Consider the following 27,489-nt stretch of genomic DNA (forward strand, 5'->3'; position numbering starts at 1 on the left):
GCAGGCAACCCATGAGCCCCCTCGGTCTAAGCTCCTTGCAAAATCTTAGTAATTTCAGAAAAAAAAAAAATACCCGGTTGCCGTTTTAGTTCTTCCTGTATTTCCCTAGTGCTTGAAACTTCCTGAGTTTCCAAAGAAATTTCTGTTACAATTTTCGTAAGCGTTTTGTTGTAGTCAATAGCTAAAGTCACTTTATTTCTGTAGATTTTTTTTGGAAAGAGCGCATTGCCTCGCTTATTAATTTACACAGATCCGTAGGCTGTGATTTTCACTCAGTTCTATTATTTATGAAGTACTGTGGCTTGTTACTTCTCCAACGGCAGTTGTACAGGGTACTCCGGCGAAATGCTCTCACTACACAAAAGTTCCCTTTTACCCTCTTTCTACTTTCATATGTGTGCAAAACGCACTTGTCGTTTTGGAGCCCTCTTTTTTTACTTTCCCACTTCCGTCCTCTCTTTTCAGCTTCGTCTTCTTTTCTCGCTTTTTCTTTTTAGACTTTCCAGTCTCCTTTAATCTTTCTTTCGCTATATCATTTTCTTCTCGATTGGAGTCATACTACGTCCTTTCTCTTCCTTTTCTAAATGCTCAATTTCTTTCGTTTATTATTTCCACAACTTTACTCCCATTAAGTCTTTCGATCTTCCTACCTAATTTTGCGTTCTTTTACTTATTTTTCCTTCTCTCTTTTTAACATACCTTCCCCTTCCCTTGTTCGTTCTAATCCTCTTTTTATACTCAGCGTGCTTTGCACACAGAGTATATTAACTTTGATTGGATAACGGTTGGTTGTACAGGTATAAAGGAATCGAGATAGATATAGACTTACATATATCAAAATCATCAGTATCGAAACAAAATTTGATTGAGCCATGTCCGTCCGTCCATCCGTCCGTCCGTCCGTCTGTCCGTTAACGCGATAACTTGAGTAAATTTTGAGGTATCTTGATGAAATTTAGTACGTAGGTTCCTGGGCACCCATCTCAGATCGCTATTTAAAATGAACGATATCCACGCCCAGTTTTTATACACAGTCGACCGTCTGTCCTTCCGCTCGGCCGTTAACACGATAACTTGAGCAAAAATCGATATATCTTTACTAAACTTAGTTCACGTACTTATCTGAACTCACTTTATATTGGTGTAAAAAATGGCCGAAATACGACTATGACCACGCCCACTTTTTCGATATCGAAAGTTACTAAAAATGAAAAAATGCCATAATAATATACCAAATACGAAAAAAGGGATGAAACATGGCAATTGGATTGGTCTATTGACGCAAAATATAACTTTAGAAAAAACTTTGTAAAATCGGTGTGACACCTACCATATTAAGTAGAAGAAAATGAAAAAGTTTTGCAGGGCGAAATCAAAAGCCCTTAGAATCTTGGAAGGATAACTGTTGGTGGTATTAAATATATAAATAAATTAGCGGTGCCCGACAGATGATGTTCTGGGTCACCCTGGTCCACATTTTGGTCGATATCTCGAAAACGCCTTCATATATACAACTAAGGGCCACTCCCTTTTAAGGCCCTCATTAAAACTTTTAGTTTGGTACCCATATCGTACAACACATATTCTAGAGTCACCCCTGTCCCACCTCTATGGCGATATCTCGAAAAGGCGTGCACCAATAGCCCTATGGCCCACTCCATTTTAAAATACTCTTTAATACCTTCCATTTGATACCCATGTCATACAAACACATTCCAAGGTTACCCTAGATCCATTTTCCTACATGGTGATTTTATTTTGGCTCCAAAGCTCTCACTTGAGTGTGTAATGTTCGGTTACACCCGAACTTAGCCTTCCTTACTTGTTTTTATTCGTATTCTTTGTACTTTATCTCCCCTTCTGCGCGATTTTTCGCCGACTCCTTTCGGTGTTATTTTTTTTACCTCCTCCTCCCTTTCTATATCTGAATAACTCCTCCTTCTATTTCCAGACCTTTAGCGTTTGTTTCAATTTTATCCTCCGCTGTTCTATATCCTTTCTTCTGTATTCTTGTTTTAACTTATGTACCCCAACTCCTTTCCTTCCCTTCTTCTCTCTCCTCCTTTTGCTTTTGTTCGTATTTTCTCCTCTTTCTCCCTTTTCCCATTCCCTTTGTGTTCGTTTGAATTTTTTCCTCCGATTTCCTGTATCCTTTCTTCCCTTATTTGTGTTTTCTTCTGCTTTCCTCTTTCCTAGTTCTTAAACTCGTTTTGTTTGCCAACTTTCTTCCTTCTTCTTCTTTGGTCTTTTTCAATCTTTCTTTTTTTCTCCCTTTTTTTCTCCACTCACTACTTTTTAAATATGCTCCTACTTTACCCTTTGTCTGCCTCTTCTTTCTGTTTTCTTTCTCCCTTTACTCATTTCTGTACTCCACTTCCGTTCCGTTTCCAATCTTCTATACTTCCATTTTCGTGCTCTTCCTTTTAATTTTCCTTCTCCCTTTAAACATCTCTACCCTACTCTTCCCGTTTTCTTATCTCATCTATGCCTCTTCCTTTAGCTTCCCTTCCCGGTTCATTGTCCTCTTGCTCCCTTTGGACTTTTCTCCTTTCCTTTCCCCAATTCCCTTTACTCCACTTAAATCCTTTTCGATTCCACACCAGCTCTTTCATTCTATCATTAAATTTCCTTTTAGGTGTCTCCATCTACGTATTCGCAGTCAAGCACATTTTCTTTCTTTGGTCTTTTTCACAGCTTCTTCCTTTCCTTCGTGTTCCGCGCTCATTTTCTCCCACCCATTTTCTGTTCCGTTTCTTTTATGTCTTCATTTTCTTCCTGTCCGTCTTTACCTACTCGCTCTCTCTTTCTTATTTGCTTTTTCCTATCCATTCTATTTTCTATTCACAATCCTCTTCCCTCTCTTTCATTTTCCTTCTCATTCCCCCCTCTTTACCCTTGCATTTACGTTCTCAATATCCTCTCTTTAACCCATGCCTTTCCTTATCTTCTTGGCTCCCTGCTTTTTCTGGTACCTATCCTTTTCAATCCACTTTCCATTTTCTAGTCAGAATTCCGATTATTTTGTGATTTGTGTTTACCAACGTAATAAGCTCTGTAACAAAAAGTGACAGATTCCTTAGCAAAACAATGCAAAGGCGTACGGAAAAATCTCTCGACCTTGACCAACTCTCAACAGATATTAAAAAAAAAAAAAAAAAAAAATTTGGCACTTTATTGAACTTTCCCTTGTACCCTTTTTCGGCACATATTTTAAATGTTCTTCCAAACTGAATATGCTTAAATTAATTGACTGAACTTCTGCCACAACCTTCGTTATCTCATTATTTTTGCTTGACCTGATTTTTAAACTCAATGCCATTTCATTCACCGGAAACAATTGTTGGTCTGTACTTTTATTTTATTTACTGTCATCACAGTTGATTTGTTTTTCTGGCATTTTTGTTATTAGTTTGTTGTTCATTTCATCGTATTTCCTTTTTAATTACAACCGCAACAAGCAACATTCTTTTTAATGCTTCGCCTTGATCAATCTGAGGTTATAATAGCATGGGAATCGTACTAGGAGTTCCTAAAATAGTATAAAAAATTAAGGCAGTCACTTTGAAAAGTTTGCTAATAAATTACATACATTATTATTACCCCATTTGCGCCTCAAAAGTTGTTCAGCAGTTGATGCTGACACCTGCTATGTATGTACATATCTTGTATGTTGTCAAGGCGTATGTCTGAGGGAAAAGCTTCCTCATTTCGATGTGAAAATCCCGCTGTTGCAGCTTGTATGTAAAAATTGGGGGCGAGAGCTTCGGCTCTAAGGCATTAGCTGCGTTTTGAGCATTAGTTTGCTATGAAAAATTCCGATTTGGGATACAAATTTTAAACTATGTCTTTAGAACATTTCATTAACCAGTTAAGAATTACACAGGCCTGCAAAAATAGGCTTTTTTTGTTTCGGATCAGGAAGTTATTTCCGACGTATTTTTGGTCCAGCACGTCAGGTTTTTGAGATATCCTAATCTTAATGTGCGAAGAAGGCTGTTTTTAGCATTTTTTGAGTTTATATTTTAATAATAGGACATTTTTTTGTACAAATCTGCTTACAGTATCTTTGAGAACAACTCTTTCCCCACAAAATCCATTTTCGAACGCCACGATATGATTTTTTTTAGGAGCACTTATATCAATAATAAATACGTGACCCAAAGTGTTAGCGGGCACCTCATGATATGTGACTTCGACAACAGATCCCAATTTGAATTTACCATATTTTGGGGGAAAAATCGAATCGAGGCGTTGGAAAATGGATTTTGTGGGAAAAGAGTTGTTCTCAAAGATACTGTAAGCAGATTTGCACAAAAAAATGTCCTATTATTAAAATATAAACTCAAAAAATGCTAAAAAACAGCGTTTTCGTACATTTAAGTTAGGATATCTCAAAAACCTGACGGGCTGAACCAAATCTGAGGACGAATTCGGACTCAGCACGCAGAAATACGTCAGAAATGACTTCCTGATCCGAAACAAAAAAACCTTGCAGGCCTGTGTTACAAGCGCAGGCAATGGCTAATGAAGCAAACTAAAGAAAAATGTGCATAATTTGAGTCACTTAAACCGAAGATATTTGCATCGTTTTATCGTATCGTCTAATAATGGGAATTGAAGTCTACCGTATTCAGGGACGATGATTTCGATGATAAAATTTCAAGACTTACTGGTTAAGAAAAATAACTAAATTTGAATAAATACGAGTTAAAGTGTACCATCCGTCACTTTAGAACACCTCAGTTCCTCTTCTTTAAATGCTGCTAAACAGAAATAACTTATCATATGTGTAAATTCGGGAAAAAGATACCACCTGTTATTTTTGATTACTCCACATCCCATTTTTCAAATTCGTCGTTGTAATACTTTGCCACAAACATTCCTTCCAACTGCCGAACTGTGTGGTTAGCCATAAACGATTAACCATTAAATATTTTAGCTCTCTTTTTTCTTCTCGAACTCTGTTATTATGACTGCCCTCCGCTATCTTGAAGATTTATTTATTTATTCTTACAGCTTATACTAAGCCTAGCTTATAACTATATATAGTAATTACTAATTAAATAATCTAAATTAAGTTATTTATATGAGTCTATTGACTGCCCAAATGGAGTGAGAGATAGGTATCAGACGAACGAATGACACCAACGCAAGGATTGTATCAGTTGCATCTGACGCTGTTAACGTATTTAAAGTGCGAAGGCAACATCTGAACGGCGATGCACTTATTAGGTTGAGTGATGCGTTACAGTATGCGCTTCGGCTACTTTTGCATACGTGGGAAAGCTTCCTAGTGCCAGCGTATAGTACTCGGGATGTATGCAATGCTATTGGTGATTCGAGAGTTGGCCCATCTTGCACTAGAATGGCAGTGTTCTACAGTAATTGTACAATTTGTGTTTAAATTCCCTTATGCTACTAGATTTAACATCATTTGGTAATTCATTGTAGAATTTTAGGCCTTTATTGTACAAATTACATTTGTCTGCTTTGTTCCATAAGCTGGTAAATTAAAACCATTCCTTCTTGTATATACGGAATGAATATTTCTTACATATTTTATGTTACGTTTCAAATAATCAGGCAAGCTGTCTTCTATTATGTTTCTAATAAACTTCATCGTATGATAAACCAGTATCTGTTTAATGCTTAGCCAATTTAGAGCGGCGAGCAAATCTCTGATAGGTGTGTCATAGTGTTTCCTAATAATAAATCGCATAGCTCGGTTCTGTTGCTTTTGCAGTGTGTAAATTTGGCTATCTCTCATAATGAAGAATAGTGTTGGACAATATATGAAGTGAGGTTCGATTATCGATCTGCAAACCATTACCTTGTACCGTCTATTTAAGTACTTTCAGGTTCTTTGCATGAAATATATCTTCTTGGCTATTTTCTTAACCGTGTAATCGATATGCTCACTAAAGTTTAGTTTGTCATCGATTTTGATTCCTAATTACTTGAAAGTACTGACTTCGTCAATAGCTTCGCTGTTTATATTTAGAAGTGGTAACTCATTGTTCTGAAAATTCCTTGTTGATATAACCATACATTTTGTTTTGCTTATATTCAGTTTCAATCTATTCGAGCATAACCAATCATATACTCTGTTTAAGTCTTCTTGTAATTTTCTATATATTTCAGTGATATTATCTCGACTAAGCATCAACAATGTATCATCAGCAAAGAGTTTAATATCACAGTACTTTAGATAATTGGTTATATCATTAACATAGATATTAAACAGTATAGGTGCCAGGAGAGACTCTTGCTGAAGTCCGACAGGCGAGAGGTGCCTTTTTGTACAGAGATGATCTAATTACAGTTCTTTGACTTCTCTTCATGATAAAGTCTTGGAACCATTTTAGCTCTGTTTCAGTAACACCTATGCTATAAAGTTTTTTTAGCAATAAATTTTGATCGATAGTCTCAAAAACACGTTTTAAGTCTAGGAAAACAGCTATTATATGTTTATTTCTGCTCAGATCTTTCCAGTTAGCTAAAACAAGGTTCAAGGCACTTTCACAAGAATGTTTTTTCCGAAAACCTGATTGCTGCAGTATAATAACTTTATTATCATCTAGATACTTCACTATCTGGTTTATAACTACAATTTCCAGTATATTTTCATCACACGCTAACGTGTTAATTAGTCTTATCTCATCAGCTCTTATAGTATTCTTGACTTTCTCTATTGGTACCACAATTGAAGTTTTCCATAGGTTAGGAACTACCCCTTTGTCTAGACTTTCATTTACAATGTGGGTATAATAGTATCCCGTGTATGTTATAGAGTCCCTTATGACTCCTTCAGTTATAAGTTTTTTCCCTCCAATTTTATTTTTGAATTTACTAACTATTTCTAGTATATCGCTTGCAGATACCTTCTGAAATTTGAAAGTAAGAGTGCTACTTTGAACTGCCGAAAAAGCTACGTTATGTTATTAACTGGAATATTCGAGCTGATTTCGACTATATTTTCAATGAAATAGTTATTGAGCGACTGGGCTGTTTCATTCCCCTGAGTATAGAGTTGGTCGTTTATCAATATTCTATTTATTCCATTATTTTCTTCAAATGCTTCCACATTGCCTCACTATCCCCAACATTATGTGTGATTCTTTGTTCCATATACTTGGCCTTTTTAATCTTTATCATGTCACATCCTGCATATGCGCAGCACGAATTTAATTCTTCCTTGAATATTGCCCGGAAACTTAAATATTTCTTGACGTATCCCCCTGAAGCCGCAAAACGCGGCCTCGTATGTTTTTCATATTTGATTAATCTTCGCGTGCAACCTACTACAGATGTTGTTTTTGTTATTATCAATGCAGATGGCATGTCACATAGCCATTTATTAACTTAATTTATGTCACGTAATTAATATTTCTTTAACTGCTTGCAGTTGTATATTTTTCTGAAATTAAGATGAAATCGCTACATTTTCATCCTCACATATTCACACGTAATGGGCGAACTGTCAACATTCAATAAAAGCTAAACTCAAATAGCTATGCTTAAAGCATAAAGGGTGACCCACAAAATGGCTAATTTTTAAATTTATGTGACCAAGGCACTCCGCAGACCATGGTGAAGGCTTCTGGTTCGATTTCAGGTATGGCTCGTTCACTTCTAAGCGAACTCTTTATTATCGAGAGTACGAACGTTTACCAAATATGAAATTAGCGGAGCTCTTGGAAAATATCGTACTTAGCGCCAAGTTGAATTCTTAAAACCCTGCCCTTGGGTATGTTTAATTCACAGACTACGTCGCTTACCGCCTAGTGGGTTGGAAATGCGTCTTAATAAGGTGGCCCAGGAAAATTGAGTACTAGCGACTGCGAAAGTAAAGGGCTCTGTTATCATAAAAGCTGTGAAGAGAAGCACACCATCTTATTGGAGTAGTTATGACGATGAAAAGGGACCGATTTTTTAATGCAACATTCTTGATAGCCCATTTTGTAAAGGTTTATCTGAAGGACCTTATGCCTGCTTTGTTCTTATTCGCATGATCACTCTACCCATGTGGTCAAGTAAAACGCCTCTCAGCTTATTTAGAAATTTCCCACTGTTAAGGATTGCCAAGTAAACAGGATAGGCCACCACTGAAGCAGGCCGTACTCACTTTTGACTTATTTAGCGTGCACCTTAGCGGATGCCAACATTCCCTCAAATACGACACTGACCCTATGTTCAGATTTCCTCTATTAAGAAATTATCAACATTATTTAAAAACATGACTATGGAGATCACCCTGATGATTAAAATCTCACCTCCCAATTTTTATACTCAGTTGAGCAGAGCTCACAGAGTATATTAAGTTTGATTGGATAACGGTTGGTGGTACAGCTATAAAGGAATCGAGATGGATATAGTCTTCCATATATCAAAATCATCAGTATCGAGAAAAAAAAATTTGATTGAGCCATGTCCGTCCGCCCGTTAACACGATAACTTGAGTAAATTTTGAGGTATCTTGATGAAATTTGGTATGTATGTTCCTGAGAACTCATCTCAGATCGCTATTTAAAATGAACGATATCGGACTATAACCACGCCCACTTTTTCGATATCGAAAATTTTGAAAAACGGAAAAGTGCAATAATTCATTACCAAAGACAGATAAAGCGATGAAATTTGGTAGGTGAGTTGAACTTATGACGCAGAAAAGAAAATTAGTAAAATTCTGGACAATGGGCGTGGCACCGCCCACTTTTAAAAGAAGGTAATTTAAACTTTTGCAAGCTCTAATTTGGCAGTCGTTGAAGATATCATGATGAAATTTGGCAGGAACGTTACTACCATTACTATATGTACGCTTAATAAAAATTAGCAAAATCGGAGAAGGACCACGCCCACTTAAGAAAAACAAATTTTTTTTAAAGTAAAATTTTAACAAAAAATTTAATATCTTTACAGTATATAAGTAAATTATGTCAACATTCAACTCCAGTAATGATATGGTGCAACAAAATACAAAAATAAAGGAAAGTTTCAAAATGGGTGTGGCTCCGCCCTTTTTCATTTAATTGGTCTAGGATACTTTTAACGCCATAAGTCGAACAAAAATTAACCACTCCTTTTGAAATTTGGTAGGGGCATAGATTTTATGGCGTTAACTGTTTTCTGTGAAAATGGGCGAAATCGGTTGATGCCAAGCCCAGTTTTTATACACAGTCGTCCGTCTGTCCTTCCGCATGGCCGTTAACACGATAACTTGAGCAAAAATCGATATATCTTTACTAAACTCAGTTCACGTACTTATCTGAACTCACTTTATCTTGGTATGAAAAATGAACGAAATCCTACTATGACCACGCCCACTTTTTCGATATCGAAAATTACGAAAAATGAAAAAATGCCATAATTCTATACCAAATACGAAAAAAGGGATGAAACATGTTAAGGTAATTGGATTGTTTTATTGACGCGAAATATTTTAGATAAAACTTTATAAAATGGTTGTGACACCTACCATATTAAGTAGAAGAAAATGAAAAAGTTCTGCAGGGCGAAATAAAAAACCCTTGGAATCTTGGCAGGTATTACATATATAAATAAATTAGCGGTATCCAACAGATGATAATCTGGGTCACCCTGGTCCACATTTTGGTCGATATCTGGAAAACGCCTTCACATATACAACTACCACCACTCCCTTTTAAAACCCTCATTACTACCTTTAATTTGATACCTATATTGTACAAACAAATTCTAGGGTCACTCCTGGTCCACCTTTATGGCGATATCTCGAAAAGGCGACTACCTATAGAACGAAGGCCTACTCCCTTTTAAAAATACTCATTAACACCTTTTATTTGATACCCATATCGTACAAACAAAGTCTAGAGTCACCCCTGTTCCACCTTTATGGCGATACCTCGAAAAAGCGTCCACCTATAGAACTAAGGCCCACTCCCTTTCGTTTGATACCCATATTGTACAAACGCATTCTAGAGTCACCCCTGATCCACCTTTATGGCGATATCCCTAAATGGCGTCCACCTATAGAACTATGGTCCACTCCCTTATAAAATACTCTTTAATGCCTTTCATTTGATACACATGTCATACAAACACATTCCAGGGTTTCCCTCGGTTCATTTTCCTACATGGTGATTTTCCCTTATTTTGTCTCCAAAGCTCTCAACTGAGTATTAAATGTTCGGTTACACCCGAACTTAACCTTCCTTACTTGTTTGAGATCGCGTTAAAATTTTGTCAACACACAAAAATGTGTCTATATAATATCCGTGGGTTATAATATTTATTGACCCTAAACATGCAACAGTAATTTAGTGTCGCTTCGCCTTCGCTAAAGCCAAACAAAAAAATTGTAGCCATGTCACATACTGTCACCAAATTATTCTCCAAAGTCTTGGCTTCAGCCACTTTTGCTTCGTTTTGCATGAAAGCGGCGGAAAAGCGCACGTGTCAAGCAATTGACACGGATGAAAACGATTTGCTATGGTAAATAAAACTTTACCTTTTCCTTTGAATCATTCTATTTAGAAGATATTATTGTTTATTTTGCTTTTGTTGTGTATACTTCAATAAAAATATTATTTGTGTATGATGGCTGGATAGGTCAAAGTTACTAAATAAATAAATGTATTGACGTCCATGTTACATGATGAAGTACATACATGATTTTTAAGCGTTGTTTTTGTTAAATTTCTAAACTTACACGGAAACTCGTTTAAATAACCATTTTTATAGGTTAAAGGTTTTATTACGACATTTAAATGCGACAAAAGTTTTACACTCTTAAATTACTTTTAAATTCTTTTGCTATGCAAATGTGTACATAATTTATTTTATAGCTTAGTAGTAGGTCACGCAAATGTGAAAAGCGTTTTCTAAAGGTTGATTTCTCAGGGACTCAAAGGTGCTACCTTTTGGCCGAAAAAAAGCGTTAATACCAAATACTCCCGAAGTTCGATGTTCAAACATACATGTGTACTAGAGGTTTACGCCGATCACTTTATCGGCGGCGGCGGCGTAGGCTCTATTATATACCGGCGGCGGCGACGTTGGCGGCGCGCCGGCGTACACCGGCGTTGTTACTTTAAAAACCTTGACTTTTCTATTTAAAATAATTATATTTAGGAATGGTTTTGTTTGTATGCATTTAAGGAAGTTTTTGCCTCAAAATCTCGCAGATCGTTCAAAAATGTTCAGGAGTAGCTTCTTGCGGAGGGATTGTCCCTCGTTCACTTCTTCCAGAGAGGCTTCGAACCTAACCCCGGTCTTTAGAATTGGTACTGCTGAAAAGAAATAGAGATATATAAAATGGTCACACTTTTGTCTCTATATCTCGTGCAAAGCGTAGTTTCACCTGGAGTTAACTCCGAATAATTGTCGCGAACACAATTTCTTTAAATCATTTGTGGCTCCTTGGCGGTCACGCACAAAGGCGACTTACGATTGCTATTAATGGTCTACTAATACTCATGATTCTCGTGGCACAGGGCGCCTCCAGTTTTTTCAGCTGCTTATAAGAACTACAATTTCCGATGTGCGAACAGTAGCAATCGCGACCACCAGTCGCTACCACGCCTCCTAACCCTTACACCATATGCCAGCACATAAGCTATAGGACCGTGACTTCGAACTCATACCTTCGTCGACGTCACTTTCCTAAAAGCTCTTGGTGTAGCTCCGAAGGCTTTTGTCGCGCTATGCTGCCGAGCTACACCAGAGAAACACCTTGAAACGTTAGGGAGTGACTATGCGGCCAAGGATGCCGCCCTGGAAATCATAAGCAGTCTAAGTGGATGTCAGGGTCGGTGAAAATCATACAGTCCTCGGCGCATCTACATAATTAAAACTTTACAAGGACCCTGGATAAAATTTTTAAAATGTAGACCAAAGTTTGCAGACGTTTGTGTTCACAACATTGATTTCAATAGTCTTCGTTAAATCAAAACGATAACTTAGAGTAAAAGTCGACCGATTTTAAGTTGAAAGATGTTAGCTGCCGTTTTCCGGCCTTAAGATATAAGAGCTCATTATGGATGACCGCGTAGCTTCAGTTTTCAGACTATTTCGACTGTCCACTACATTAGGGTAGTAGCACACACGGTCATTAGTTCGATTGTCTTGGGAAAGCTTTTGCTTCACCACTTTCAGTGTTCTTGCGAAGGACAAAGCCTCACCTGGTCAATATACATATGTGCCTACGTATTCACATTTGTAAAAGGAGCCGTAACGTGTAGGTGATATTTAAACTTGGTCGATAGGCTATAATCAATGTGGTTCACTCCAAGGGACTAGTTTTGGATAGGGCTGCCAACTTTAGGAAATGTTGAACCGGGAGACTTGGGTATTGAAGGATGAGGTGTGAAAATCAAAATTTACATTTCAGACGCTATTGTATAGTTTCGCAAATAAACAACAGATGTTTGAATGTAAACCCAAGTGATTTTTCAAACCCTTCTCTTATGTACATATATCCTCAACTTAAGTAAGAGTGTTTATGCCCTCTAGAACCTACTAAAAGATTTTGCATCTCTGATTTCGCTTATTCTTTCAGCCGACTTTTCTTTTAGTGTTTTGTTTTAATAACTTGGTGAATTGGGTGATGCAAAGTCCGTCTTAAGCTGACAACGAAAGCGCCTTTTTTCTAAATAACTTTTGAACAGTTAGAAAGAGTTAAATTTCACAATTAGTTTATTATAACTAGCAGCGATGCGCATCCGTTGATAACACTTTCGACCATTACCAACAAATTTTCGACATGAACAATAAATGGCTTAAACAGTTCAAACGAGTAGAAAATATAGTAACGCGCTGGACGCCGCCGCCGCCGCGCCGATATTTTTGACACACGGCGGCGGCGTGCGAAAAACGACAATAATCGGCTGCGGCGGCGGCGTTTATCGGCGGCGTATATCTCTAATATGTACGCCTAGAAACCGATTGTTTTTAAGTTAACTCAAGATCGTTCAGTGGATGAAGTTAAACAACAACCGATGCCGGACAAGCTATTGTTTATTAGCCACTTATTATCATTAGCGAAATATTATCGTCGAGTTAAGGATTTGTTATCTGGTTGTTATCGCCGAATCATCGTCTTCTTATTAATTCCTTATCGCCTTGCTATTGATGGGTTACAGACGTGTTATCGATTTTTTATTGAAATCGATAAAAATCCATAACAATCCGATAACAAATTTGTAAAACTACCATTAGAAATCGAAAATTTTATGATACTATAACGAATTTTTGGGAGTTCCTGATAATTATGAACCTTCTGCTAACGTTTCAATCGCTGAACTGTCGAATAAATAACTGTAATATTCAGTATTGCAAAATAGTCTTTATTTACACTACTTTGGGCGTAGTACAATTATATTTCACCAGTAGTGTGTTTATATCAAACTGACTCATTATACTTCAGCTTGCGCTGCTTTTATACTCTCTATTGCCATATTCGCATATTCCTCCTAAGGTCTAGACTTTTCCCGAACATGCCTTCTGGAACAGTTGTATCTCATACTTGGTTATTTAGCTATGTATATACGTGTTTATTTGTGAGTAACAACTTCTGCTCTTAGCTGATGATAACGTGATGAGTGATTGTTCCTCTTTCTTCTTCGCTCTTATCTGCTCACTACATATGTGTATGTGAGATAATCTCTTCGCTTCGAGCTGCTCGTTATGTTTGTGGAATATTGTTTGTTGCCTTGTATATAAGTGTGGCTGCTTGCTTTAATGTGTACATGTACATAAGTGTGGCTGCTTGCTTGTTTTGTTGTTGTGATTATTTACTCACTATGATGTGATGCTAATATTCGCCACAATGCAAAATCCATAACTTTTCTTAAGCAAATCTATAAGAAATTTCCAGCACTCCGACTGAAAAAACGAGAACTTTATATAACATATCGATAATTTTTAAATACATAAATAATCGAAAACTGTTCGTTATGTAATCTATAACTTTTCGTTATTTAATTGCTACTTTTTCGTTATTTAATTGATACAATTTCGAAAAACATATCGATAACTCTTGCGCATATCGATTTCTTGTTGATAAAACACCGATAACAAACTGGTGACCTTCAAATAGAAAACTAATAATTTTTCGACAGAAAATCGATAAATTTTTATGCACTATTAAAAGCTGACAGAAAATCGATAACAACTTTGCTATTTACTAACTTTTTTCAACCCTAAACTCGATGAAAAAAACCTAGCTGTTTGATTTGACAATTGGCATTTCGTCGTGGTATTTGTTATTGTGGTTAAGCTTTCGAGAAAGCTAGTAAAATTTATTTACTGACTTAAATTCACAGAGAGAGCGGAGTAAGCCTCCGCGGCACTGTATGCATGCAAGAGGATGCTACCCCCGCGGTCAGGGGGCTTAGAATATACCCGCGGAAGGTATGCCTGTCGTAAGAGGCGTAAGGCCTTCGGAGAGTGTCGTATTCGCTACAACAACAACAACAACAAGAGAGGATGCTACAATGGACGTGATGCATATCGCCCAAACTGCCTCATTGGGTATTTACGGCAACTGTCAAACTTTACGATGCTTCAACGCGCTCGAACGAAAAATTACACTGATATAGCGTACAATGATGAAATCGGCTTATCTCGAGTATAAATTTGATAGATAGCAATCTATCAGATAGCTTCATTTGACAATTTCGTTTTCACCAACAAAGGGTGACTATCATCATCATTATTTGGTGCTTAACAGCCTAAACGACTTTCAGCGTTTAGGAACAAGTCATGCCAGCTTCCCTGTTACGCGATTACTGACGCCGATTGGGAGCACCAAGGGAGTTCAAGTCATCATCCACCTACCTTTCTCAACTCAGTGGAGGTATCCCCCTTCCTCTGCTCGATCAATTGCTGTGTCGACTGAAATACTTTCTTGGCCGCTGCGACTTCGTCCATTCACATAGCATGACCCAGCCAGCAAAGCTCTTTCGATGAACTTTTCTCTCGAGCACTCTAAGAGCTATTTCATCTTCTCCCAACACCGTCCATTTTTCTGAGCCATACAACAGGACAGATATGATGTGCGACTTGTAGAGCGTGATTTTTGTTCGTCGAGAAGGAACTTTACTTCTTAATTGCCTGCTCAGTCCAAAGTAGCACTTGTTGGCAAGAGTTATTCTGCGTTGGCTGAATTGCTGAAATTGTTTTTGCTGTTTATGCTGGTTTCCAAATAGACGAAATTCTTCACAGTCTCGAATTTATACTCGCCAACAGTGACGTGGGTGCCAAGTTGTGTATGCGACGATTCTTTTTTGGATGACAGCAAGCACTTCGTTTCATCCTCATTCACCGCAGGACCCACTTTTTGTTTTTCTTAAATGATATGTAGAAGACAGAACTTACAGCGCCTTTGTTAAGGCTCTTGTAATAGATTTTGATGCCGCGGTTAGAATTATTTTATCAAGAAAAAGCTTAACGAAATCACACTAAAAGGGAAGGTCTTTCCGATTTCTTACGTACCTGGTGGTGGTGCTCAAAGTCATTTGACAGAGCCTTCTTAACTTAAATTCAGATCATAGCAACATAAAAACAACTTTTCGGGTAACCAACTCCCGGTTAAGTCGATAATTGTGAACGTTTTGAAGATCGAATCGCAAAAATCTACTGTCAATACATGACGACTAGCCAAACAGCTGACTTTTCTTTATACTTTTTCCTTGGACTTAACTGAGATGCGAAGCTTCAGTTAGCATGAATAAATCGAAAATTTCGATAACTTTTAGCTATGTCACCAACTGAGGATAGTAAAACCGACCCACGGTCGGGTATTTGATCAATCGAGCTGGCCAAAAGTCGATTTTTCAAAATATTAAAATTTTTTTAATATTCTCCCTGGCGTTCCTAGATGCTCACTGAACATACCCCAAAACCCATCTGCAACGTCAACGGAGCTAACCGCGCACATTGGATTAAAAAGCAATATACACTTCTAACCTAAATACTTGTTCACTTGTTTAGCCTTAATCAAATCTAGTTACATTTTCTTTTAGGACAGGTCAATGTATTTTTAATTCATATGTTAGATTTTACTACTTTTCAATATTAAATTTTTTAAAAACCTTGCAAACAAAAAGATATATCTTTTTTTTCAATGCATGTCATGCCAGTAATTTTTTGGCAATACATAAGTTTGTGTTTATTTCAAAGTTTAATAACAACAAGTAAGGAAGTCTAAGTTCGGGTGAAACCGAACATTACGTACCTAGCTGTACACTTGAAATGCTGTTGTTGTTTGTTTTGTGTGCTTAATAGTGTTACAAGGCTGCGCAATAATGCATACACACGTGGTTCTATTCTGAACTTATTTTTCTTCGAGTTATGGCTCCCGAAACATAGAAAATTGCTTAGTCATAAAAGGGGCGGTGCCACGCCCATTTATTAAAACCTGAAATGTTTCCTATTTATTGTTATAAATCCACTTGGGAAATGAAATACCGTTGATATAAATCCCTCTTTTGCAAAGATAAAAATCTCTTATATAAAAGTGGGCGTGGTCCTTAACCGATTTCGTTGATTTTTCTTCATAGCATTCCTTATAGCAGAGGCAACCTCTCTGCCGAATTTTGTTACGATAGGTTTAACGATTTTTGATTTGTGATTAATTATATTTGTAAAATTTGATTTTATCACAAGTGGGCGGTGCCACGCCCATTTAAATTTTTTTTTATTTTTATCAAGAGTCTCAATATCAGTCCACAGGTCAATTCAACATTCTAGGTGTATTATTTACTAAATAATCAGGTTTTTTGTGTTTTCCAAAATGTTATATATATAAAAAGTGGGCGTGGTTATCATCCGATTTCGCTGATTTTCAATACCAATCTATTCTGGATCCAGATAAGCGAGTGTACCAAATTTGGTGAAGATATCTCATCATTTACTCAAGTTATCGTGTTAACGGACAGACGGACGGACATGTCTCAATCAAACTTTTTTGTCAATACTGATGATTTTGATATATGGAAGTCTATATCTATCTCGATTCCTTTATACTTGTACAGCCAACCGTTATCCAACCAAAGTTATAATACCCTGTGTACAAATACAGCTGGGTATAAAAACGATTATGCATTCCCCCGAATTTTTGAGTGTTGATCAATTTTGTAAGAGACTGCTACCGCTACTGGCAAAAAGTGGCAACCTTGTGAAAACATCCTCAGTGGCAACACCTAGGTGAAGTCTTAAAATGTAATACTATATCGATGTACTAAATTTGATTTAAATCGGTTAAGCCGTTTTCTAGGTGGTAGTGGATATACAAAGAAATATAAAAAAGAAGGTGAGGTGGCAACCCTAGGTGGCAATCCTAGTTAAGAGTATCAATAGAAATGCGGAGGAAAATACCTTTCGTTTGATATCCATATTGACATACATATCTCATGTAATGCCAAAAAATGGCCACTGGTCCCTCCGAAATCGGGGGCTGGATCCATAGTAATTCCGCGCGGAACACCGCGAATTTACTGTCAAATATTTCCTTTTATAACAATGAAGTGAGGCAACTACTTTTTTGACAGAAATAATTGATGGTTTAGTTTTAGCCAGCTAGATTGATCAAATACCCCACCGTGCGACCCTAAGTTATAAATTAAGTACAACTGTTGAACTGGCCGGCTAATAAAGACCTCACATAGACTGAATTTGTCTAACTGTTATTTTTATTTACTTATTTATTTCTGACAGCTTATATTAAGCCTAGCTTATACCTGTATATAGTAATTAATATATAATCTAATTAAAGTTATTTATATGAATCTGTTGACTGCCCAAATGGAGTGAGAGATGGGTAGCAGACGAATGACACCAATACAAGGATTGTACCAGTTGCATCTGACGCTGTTAACGTATTTAAAGCGCGAAGGCAACATCTGAACAGCGATGCATTCATTTGGTTGAGTGACGCGTTTCAGTATGAGCTTCGGCTACTTTTTGTATACGTGGAAAGGCTTCCTATATCCAGCGTAGAATACTCGGTATGTATGCAATGCTATTGGTGATTCGAAACTTGGTCCATCTTGCACCAGAATGGCAGTGTTCTACAGTAATTGTACAATTTGCGTTTAGCTTCCCTTATGTTACTAGATTTAACTTCATTTGGTAATTCATTGTAGAATTTTAGTCCTTTATAGTACAAATTACATTTGTCTGTTTTGTTCCATAAGCTGGTAAATTAAAATCATTCCTTCTTCTTGTAGTTACGGAATGAATATTTCTTACATATTTTATGTTACGTTTCAAATAATCAGGCAAGCTGCCTTCTATTATGTTTCTAATAAACTTCATCGTATGACAAACCAGTATCTGTTTAATGCTTAGCCAATTTAGAGCGGCGAGCAAATCTCTGATAGGTGTGTCATAGCGTTTCCTAAGAAAAAATCGCATAGCTCGGTTCTGTTCTGTTCTCTCATAATGAAGAATAGTGTTGGACAATGTATGAAGTGAGGTTCGATTATCGATCTGTAAACCATTATCTTGTGCCGTCTATTTAAGTGTTTGCAGGTTCTTTGCATGAAATATATCTTTTTAGCTATTTTCCTAACCGTGTAATCGATATGCTCACTAAAGTTTAGTTTGTCATCGATTTTGATTCCTAATTACTTGAAAGTACTGAGTTTGTCAATAGCTGCGCTGTTTATATTTAGAAGTGGTAACTCATTGTTCTGAAAATTCATTGTTGATATAACCATAAATTATGTTTTGCTTATATTCAGTTTCAATCTATTCGAGCATAACCAATCATATACTCTGTTTAAGTCTACTTGTACTTTTATATATATTTCAGTGATATTATCTCCACTAAGCATCAACAATTTATCTGCAGCAAAGAGTTTAATATCACAGTACTTTAGAGAATTGGTTATGTCATTAATATAAATATTAAATAGTATAGATGCCAGCACAGATCCTTTCGGAAGTCCAACAGGCAGGGATAATCCAGCGTCAGTTCTTTGACTTCTCTTCATAATAAAATCTTAGAACCATTTTAGCTCCATTTCAGTAACATCTATGCTATACAGTTTTTTTTAGCAATAAATCTTGATCGATAGTCCCAAAACGTGTGTTTTTAAGTCTAGGAAAACAGCTATTATATGTTTATTTCTGCTCAGATCTTCTTTCCAGTTAGCTAAAACAAGGTTCAAGGCACTTTCAAAAGAATTTTTTTTTCGAAAACCTGATTGTTGCGGTATAATAATTTTATTATCATCAAGGTACTTCACTGGCTGGTTTTTAACTATAGTTTCCAGTATCTTTTCATCACACGCTAACATGTTAATTTGTCTTATCTCATCAGCTCTTATAGTATTCTTGACTTTCTCTATTGGTACCACAATTGAAGTTTTCCATAGGTTAGGAACTACCCCTTTGTCTAGACTTTCATTTACAATGTGAGTATAATAGTATCCCGTGTATGTTATATAGTCCCTTATGACTCCTTCAGTTATAAGTTTTTTCCCTCCAATTTTATTTTCGAATTTACTAGCTGTTTCAAGTATATCGCTTGTAGATATGCTTGAATGTAAGAGTGCTATTTTGAACAGCCGAAAGTGCTACGTTATTGCTATTAACTGCAATATTCGAGCTGATTTGGACTATACTGTCAATGAAATAGGTATTGAGCGACTGGGCTATTTCATTCTCATGAGTATAAAGTTGGCCTGGTTTATCAATATTTTATTTATTCCATTATTTTCTCAAATGCTTCCACATTGCCTTACTATCCCCAACATTATGTGAGATTCATTGTTCCATATACTTGTCCTTTTCAATCTAGTTAGTCATTTAAATTTGCACTGTATTGTACTAAAAGTGTATGATCACAAGAAAATAACTTAAAAACTACTTTTTAGGTCGCATAAAAGCTCATTTTGGAATATCGATTAGTTTTTTGCTTTCGTTTTCTATACTTTTGTATCTCTTGCCCAACAACAAACAATGCGTAATAAACGTGTGTGGGTGCAACACGTAGTTATCCCGAATATTACCATGGAAAAATAAATTTTCAAAACTTTGACTTTTATTTTGTTTTAAATTGTTTTGCAATAAAACGGAAATCATTTAATGATATTTTAAGCTACTTTCAAATTGCTTGACACAATCTTTGCAGATTTCTCCGTTGATATATTATTAATTTCCTATTCTGCTTTTCTAGTTTAAGTTCTGTCTTATTTTAAATTATGTATTTTCTTTAGTTCACTCTTGATGATTCGCTGTATTCTCCCCTTTTCTAAACTTTTATTATTTCTTTGAAATCTATATTTATTATTAGCTCGAGGCGTGCTGAATGTTGAATATGAAGGATTATTTGAAAACTTTTATCATAGTACATATGCAAACTGGCATACAGTCGTAGATGAATGTCAAAGTTGTATGTAATGAAAAAGTAATTTTTCCCTTCTTGAATAGCCTTTTCTACGCTTGAGCAGCTCTATTAAGATGTTAGATTTCGTTTATGTGTGTTTATTTATATCTAAATTACTTATAAAGTTACGTGCTAAAGCTACGCTCTGGTACGTCTTTCATTACCCTTTAAATTGATGTTTCCAAAGTTTTGACATTTTATTGAGAAATCACTGTAAAGTTGGAGTGGGAACTTCGATAATCACCAGTATTCTTTTTAAGCCACGTATGAGGTAAAATGGAATTAGATTACTTTTGGCGTTTAGAGTCGCTATTTGTAGTTTGCTTAAGTTGATTCTCTTTGATTTTTGCTGGATAGACTAACACCAAAACGATTAGTGTTACGCACCAAGTTTTGAAGAAAGGCCGTGTAGAAATAATGTCCATAAGCAGCTTCCCAAGTGTGAGATCAAACAGATGGCACTGCACAACCTGCAGTCGTGAGAGGAAAAACCGTACTACTTCGGAAGAGACAGAGAGGGAGAGAAACAGGGAGAAAGAGAGAGGGAGAGAGAAAGAGGGAGTGATAGAAAAAAAGATAGGAAGACATAGTGAGAGAGATAGAAAGAACCAAGTATATTATATCATTTACCGGCGTTTACGCGCCACGATATAAAATATGACTTATGTTGGTTTGGCGGCCACCGTGGTGTGATGGTATCGTGCTCCGCCTACCACACCGTATGCCCTGGGTTCGCACCCCGGGCAAAGCAACATCAACATTTTAGAAATAAGGTTTTTCAATTAGAAGAAATTTTTTCTAAGCGGGGTCGCCCATCGGCAGTGTTTGGCAAGCGATCCGGGTGTATTTCTGCCATGAAAAGCTCTCAGTGAAAACTCATCTGCCTTGCAGATGCCGTTCGGAGTCGGTATAAAACATGTAGGTCCCGTCCGGCCAATTTGTAGGGAAAATCAAGAGGAGCACGACGCAAATTGGAAGAGAAGCTCGGCCTTAGATCTCTTCGGAGGTTATCGCGCCTTACATTAATTAATTAATTATGTTGGTTAGATCACCACTGGTCTACGTCATTGTCAGACGTTAATGGGAAAGCGGCACTTGAAAACAAGTATAGACAATTCTAAATGAGAAATCGTCGTATGGAAAAAAGAATAGTCAATTGTAAATGCGAAAGCGACACTTCGATATGAAAATAGCAATTTGCAAATGAGGAAGCTTCAAATGAAGTCTTGAACGTGTCTATTGTAATTGAGAAAAGAAAATTTGGATATGTCAATTGTAATAGGAAAATCATATCAAAGTGTCAAGTGTAATTGAGAATAGTCAATTGAAATGCTAAAGCGTAATTTGTATATGAGAACAGTCGTTTGTAAATGAGAAAGTAACAAATTTAAATTTGAAAACGACAGTTGTAATTGAGAATTGTCAGTTGTTAAGAGCGTCTAATCAAAAAACGAAGATATTCAATGTTATTGCGAATAGTTAGTTCTATATAGGCTTAGTCAATTTCAAATGCAAAAGCGTCACTGAGATATGAGAAAAATCACTTGTAAATGAGAAAGCGTCAAATGAAAATGCGAACATGTAAATTGCAATTGAGAATGAAGAGTCACTTGTAAATGATAAATATCAAATAAAAATAAAAATAAAAATAAATGCAAGGCGCGATAACCTCCGAAGAGATCTAACGCCGAGCTTCTCTTCCAATTTGCGTGGTGCTCCTTTTGATTTTTTCTACAAATTGGCCGGAACATGTAGGTCCCATGTTTTATGCCGACTCCGAACGGCAGATGAGTTTTCACTGAGAGCTTTTCATCGCAGAAATACACCCGGAGCGCTTGCCAAACACTGCCGAGGGGCGACCCCGCTTAGAAAAATTTTCTTCTAATTGAAAAACTTTATTTCTAAAATGTTTGGTGTTGCTTTGCCCGGGGTTGTTGTTGTTGTTGTAGCAGTGCTTCGCCCCACCTAATAGGTGCGACCGATCACAAATTGTCATCAATATCCTCTAACGGGAGTCCAAGGAAACTGCTGTTTCAACAAGGGTGGACCATAATGAAATGGGTGTTAGAGGCGTTGGTTCCACATTACAATTAAAGAGATGGTTGGTGTCATGTGGGGACATATTGCAAGCGGAGCATACATTTTGTATGTCAGGGTTGATTCCTGATAGGTAAGAGTTTAACCTGTTACAGTATCCAGATCGAAGTTGAGCTAGAGTGACTCGCCTTTCCCTGTAGAGTATGCGTTCCTCTTCCGCAAGTTTTGGGTACTGTTCTTTGAGTACTGGATTCACTGGGCAATTCCTGGCATAAAGGTCCGACGCCTATTTGTGAAGTTCACTGAGGACCTGCTTGTGTTTTTTGCTTCATACGGCTGAGTTCTCAGGTGCCTCATAATGCTTACGGAGATGACTCCTTAAGCCCATACGGTGTGGTAGGCGGAGCACGCTACCATCACACCAAGTTGGCAAAAGTCACTTGTAAATGAGAAAGCGACAAATAAAAATTACAAAGTATCAATTGTATTTGAAAAAGTGAATTGTAAATGAGAATAGTCATTTCTAAATGCGAAAGCGTCATACTGATATGAGAATAATCATTTGTAAATGAGAAAGCGGCAAATGCAAATTTGAAAGCGTCAGCAGATAAAAGTCCGAAAGTGTCAAATATTGTTGATAATAGTTGTAATTAGCTTACAATAAAACATATGCAGACCAATTCTAAATATTCTCGCGGAATTTTGTTCCCGCGGATTTTTTTATTCCCGCGGAAAAATTCCTCCAATTCTGTTCTCCTAGGGAGAACAATAATTGGGGAATAGGAATTTCGAATTTTCGAAGTCAGCTGTTTTGTCAATTGAAATTTCGTTGCACATTTCTTATTTTGTTTAAAAAATTGAAAAGTTTAATTATTGTTGCAAATTTGTTGGAAATTAAGAAATAAAATATAAACATTGCACAGTATTTATTGCATTTCATGTGGTATTCACTGAAATGAGTAATGAATTGGTGCCACAGCAACATCAACAGCGGAACATAAGAAGAAGACGGCCGCATAACACAAATCTGCCGGAGTTGCCTGCTTTCATTCAGCAAAGCAATTTTCTGGCGGCCAAGTTGAGTTGAATTCCTCCTTCATCATATGCCAAAATCTATTTAAGCCTTATTAAAAAATCCTTGCGCAATTTCTGGATGGCTGCATCAAATTTGTATACCAAGAGCTCTACCGTTGCTTATGATATACTTTTCAACTTAAAATAAAGAATATTGTGGTTGTAGTTGTTGTTGTATTAACAGTGAGAATGTTGTGGTAGAATATAAATACATCTTTTAGCACAAATTTGTACAAATAAGTGTTCTTTCTTAAAATAACCAATTTCCTTTAACTATTTTGATGCATTCCCTTTAATTTAACAAGTGAAAAAACTCCTATGAAATGGCAGAGAAATCTCCCTCTCCCTCACATTCATAATACCTACTTTTCTCCCATAACCGGTTTCCGCTTTTTCGAACATTGTTCAGAATAGGAGGAAAGGGAGAAGTGAAAAAACTCACAAGGAATTTTTATTTAGAATACGAGGAATGGGAGAAGGGAGAAAACTCGCACGGAATTTTCGTTTAGAATTGGGCTGATGATGTATTGAAATTTGTTCCAATGCTTTTAAAAAAGAGCTTCAGTTCTGCAATTTCCTTGTTCCTTTTGCTTTCTCTATTCTGCGTCATAGGTGTATACTAGGAACTCAGTTCTCCTTAATAATTTTGCTTAATGTGTATGACATACCTCATATTACATATGATGCAGTTTCTTGCTTTCTTCCTTACTCGTATTTCGCATGCAAATTGCTTTGTTGTATGATACAATATTAACGTGTTACATATTCATTATATGAAAATTGTGTTAAGTTTGCTATGGATTTGTTTACATGTACATACATACATATATGTTGCATGCGTATATCTACATGCTCTTGTTTTCCCATAAGCTCGGATTCTATTGACTACATAAACAAGTTTAAGTAAAGTGCAAGTTGTTGCATTTTATGTCAATTGCTGTCATTCGAAATATTTATTTCATAAAATCCTCGCCTTGGGATATATAGTGGAATATTTTACATGAACTCTGCCCAGAATAAAATTTCTTGGCAGTGAATTGAAAATTGCATCAGTTTATACATTTGTATCTTTTTCTTCTTCTTCTTGTAGCGTTAACTAGACTCTCGGAATGTTTTGGGCCGTTCTATCGATGTTAATGATCCCTTGCTGGATGTTGATGGGAAACGTATCGTAAAACCGCACCATTGATTTAAAAATGTTAAGTTATAGTGATAATATGTATAACACTATAAAAGGCATAGTCTTACTTGTGTATAAATAATAAATTAAGGTTCCAGCCCGACCATGAATGAGTCCACGTAAAGCCTTTCAGGTCATCCAACTTCCTACTTCCGTGAGGAATATGATTCGCCATGGGTAGGTTTTTCCAAACAATCTCTCATCCGCTCATCCGCACCTTCACTTAAGGAGATGATGATAAAATAGAATAGACAAACGATAACTGCCCTCGAAAAAACACAAAAAATCATGCCTGGCAGCTTTAACGGCAGCGTGGGCAAGAAACTGGCGTAACAGTGAACAAACGGTTTGAGGCTGATTGACTTCGTCAGTGCTCGAAATATAGTCATCTGTATTAATTTGACGTGCGCAAGGTACTAGGTCCTTAAAAGAGCCAAGGCTCCCATATAGCAAAGAAGTGTGCGCAATGACATTGATGCAGACGATGTAGCGGCCTACCGGGCCACGCTGGTATTTTGACTAGAAGAGCGGAGAGAGACACCTAGTTACACGAAAGGAATGTTAACCAAAATGGCGTTAGCTACCCATGCTAACTTTTAGCAGAACCCACAAAAGATGGCAGAGGTTTTCAATAGCGGAATAACAATGACCACCTGGAAACCGGTTATCAAGGGAATTCTTCTTCTCATTAATAGATAGCGACGTACTTTTCTCTAGAATGTAGTATACGTTCCGTTACGCGGCTCGTTGAAGTGAAAACATCAATAACTCGGCTTAGAAATAATTGTTGCGATCGCAGTAAGCGTCGATCCCTAGACCACATACTACACAAATTTTGTAACCCCCGTCCACCAAGCAATCACCTTCGCATAGTGGGTGACCTTCCAAATTTCATCGAGCCTGATGTACGCTACTCCTCCGATCGTTGACGAACTGACCTTACTGAAGCAGCGCATGCGCTCATGCTAAACGTCGGTCGATGGAAGACATTACAAACACTTTCGCTTTCGCATATTCAGTTTATGCTTTCTCTTTTAAACCAGGCTATTCTCATTTCCATATGACGCTTTCGCATTTACAAATGACTCTTCTCATTTCCAAATGTCGCTTCCGCATTTAAGTTTGACGCTTTCTTTTTTCCAACTGACTTTTATCAAATACAATTTATGTTTTCTCATTTTTATTTGAAGCTCTTCCATTTAAAATTACTATTCTCATATCGAAGTGACGCTTTCGCATTTACAATTTACTATTCTCATTTTCCTATATGTTTTCTTATATGCATTTGACACTTTCTAATTTACAATTAACTAATCAAATTTACATGGCGGCCACCGTGGTGTGATGGTAGCGTGCTCCGCCTAACACACCGTATGCACTGGGTTCAAACCCCGGGCAAAGCAACATCAAACATTTTAGAAATAAGGTTTTTCAATTAGAAGAAAAATTTTCTAAGCGGGGTCGCCCCTCGGCAGTTTCTGGCAAGCGCTCCGGGTGTATTTCTGCCATGAAAAGCTCTCAGTGAAAACTCATCTGCCTTGCAGATGCCGTTCGGAGTCGGCATAAAACATGTAGGTCCCGTCCGGCCAATTTGTAGGGAAAATCAAGAGGAGCACGACGCAAATTGGAAGAGAAGCTCGGCCTTAGATCTCTTCGGAGGCTATCGCGCCTTACATTTATTTTTTTTTTATAATCAAATTTACAATTTACAAATCTTATTTCCAACTGATGCTTTCTCATTTCTCATTTTCATATGACGGTTTCCCATTTGCAATTGACTATTCTTATTTCCAAGTGACGCCTTCTCATCTACGACCGGAAATTGTGTAGAATGTCACGACCTGTACTCTGTTTGATGTTGTTGTTATAATGCAAAAACACTCCGAAAGTTAGAAGAAGGCTGCAGATGTGAGCAGTCCAGAGGTATTATTAATACAAAATATCTTACTTTTGCAGCAGAAAGTACACTATCAAGGGAGACACGTGTCTCCCTGGCCCATATTTGTTCTAGATACTGTAACAGGTTAAACTCTTATTACCTAATGTATGTTCTGTATGCGATGTGTAACCCCATGACACCATCTTTTCAGTTGTAATGTGAAACCTACGCCTCTAACACCAACATTGCTATGGTCCACCCCTGTTGAAACTGCTAGTTTTTTCAGACTCCAGTTTGATGACAATTTGTGATGGATTGCTCCCATTGAATGGGGTGAAGCACTGTTAACACAACAACAACAACTAGCATTTTCTGGTACTAACGCGACTGCATCGGGAAATATTTTTTTTATCTCCTCGATTCTTTGTGCGTGTTGGGTTTTGTCGCCTCTTACGACAGGCATGCCTAGCGCGGGAATATTCAAAGCCCCTTATCTTAGGTGTGAGCTTTAGATGTAGGGAACTATATAGATAGATAGTAGATAAACGGCAATTTCAATCTATTCTGTCGTTAGCCTAACTAACCTTTTACCTGCTTCGTTTATGTTCATCACTAATCTGACAAGAGTAAAATCTACATATGTAGCTACCTGCCTGTCATAACACTGGTTTACAGCCAAAATACACCATAGACGCCATTATGAAACTCCTATGTAAAATCACCCCCCGATTCCGAAAATCAAGGTTATTTTTAATTCTATGGTAACGTTTTTAAGATATTTACAAATAACCGTTTTTCAAAAAAAAAAAAAAAAAAAAAAAAAAATTGGGTCCACTTGATCATATTGTTACGAATATTAGCAACACTAAGGGGTACTGTCATCTCTAAGCCGATGCTAAGCAGTGACTTGTATGCACATCAATAATTCAATCATTATGTCTACACATA

The 27,489-nt window shown here is 36.9% G+C and overlaps 1 protein-coding gene across 3 annotated transcripts in view; it reads left to right on the forward strand.

Moving 5' to 3' along the window:
• The window catches only part of LOC137252734 (trichoplein keratin filament-binding protein), a 310,267-nt gene that overhangs the window by 210,086 nt on the left and 72,692 nt on the right, over positions 1-27,489 (forward strand). The window contains exon 1 of one of the 3 annotated variants that reach the window (XM_067788821.1): positions 24,568-24,680. The exons of 1 other annotated variant lie outside the window; for it this stretch is intronic. The gene's annotated coding sequence lies outside the window, so the exon portion shown is untranslated. Of the gene's footprint in view, positions 1-24,567; positions 24,796-27,489 lie in introns of those variants that run through there. One more of the 3 variants, XM_067788836.1, reaches the window with a different exon arrangement.

This window comes from Eurosta solidaginis, chromosome 1 (genome assembly GCF_040869045.1).
Source record: "Eurosta solidaginis isolate ZX-2024a chromosome 1, ASM4086904v1, whole genome shotgun sequence".
NCBI lineage: Eukaryota > Metazoa > Arthropoda > Insecta > Diptera > Tephritidae > Eurosta > Eurosta solidaginis.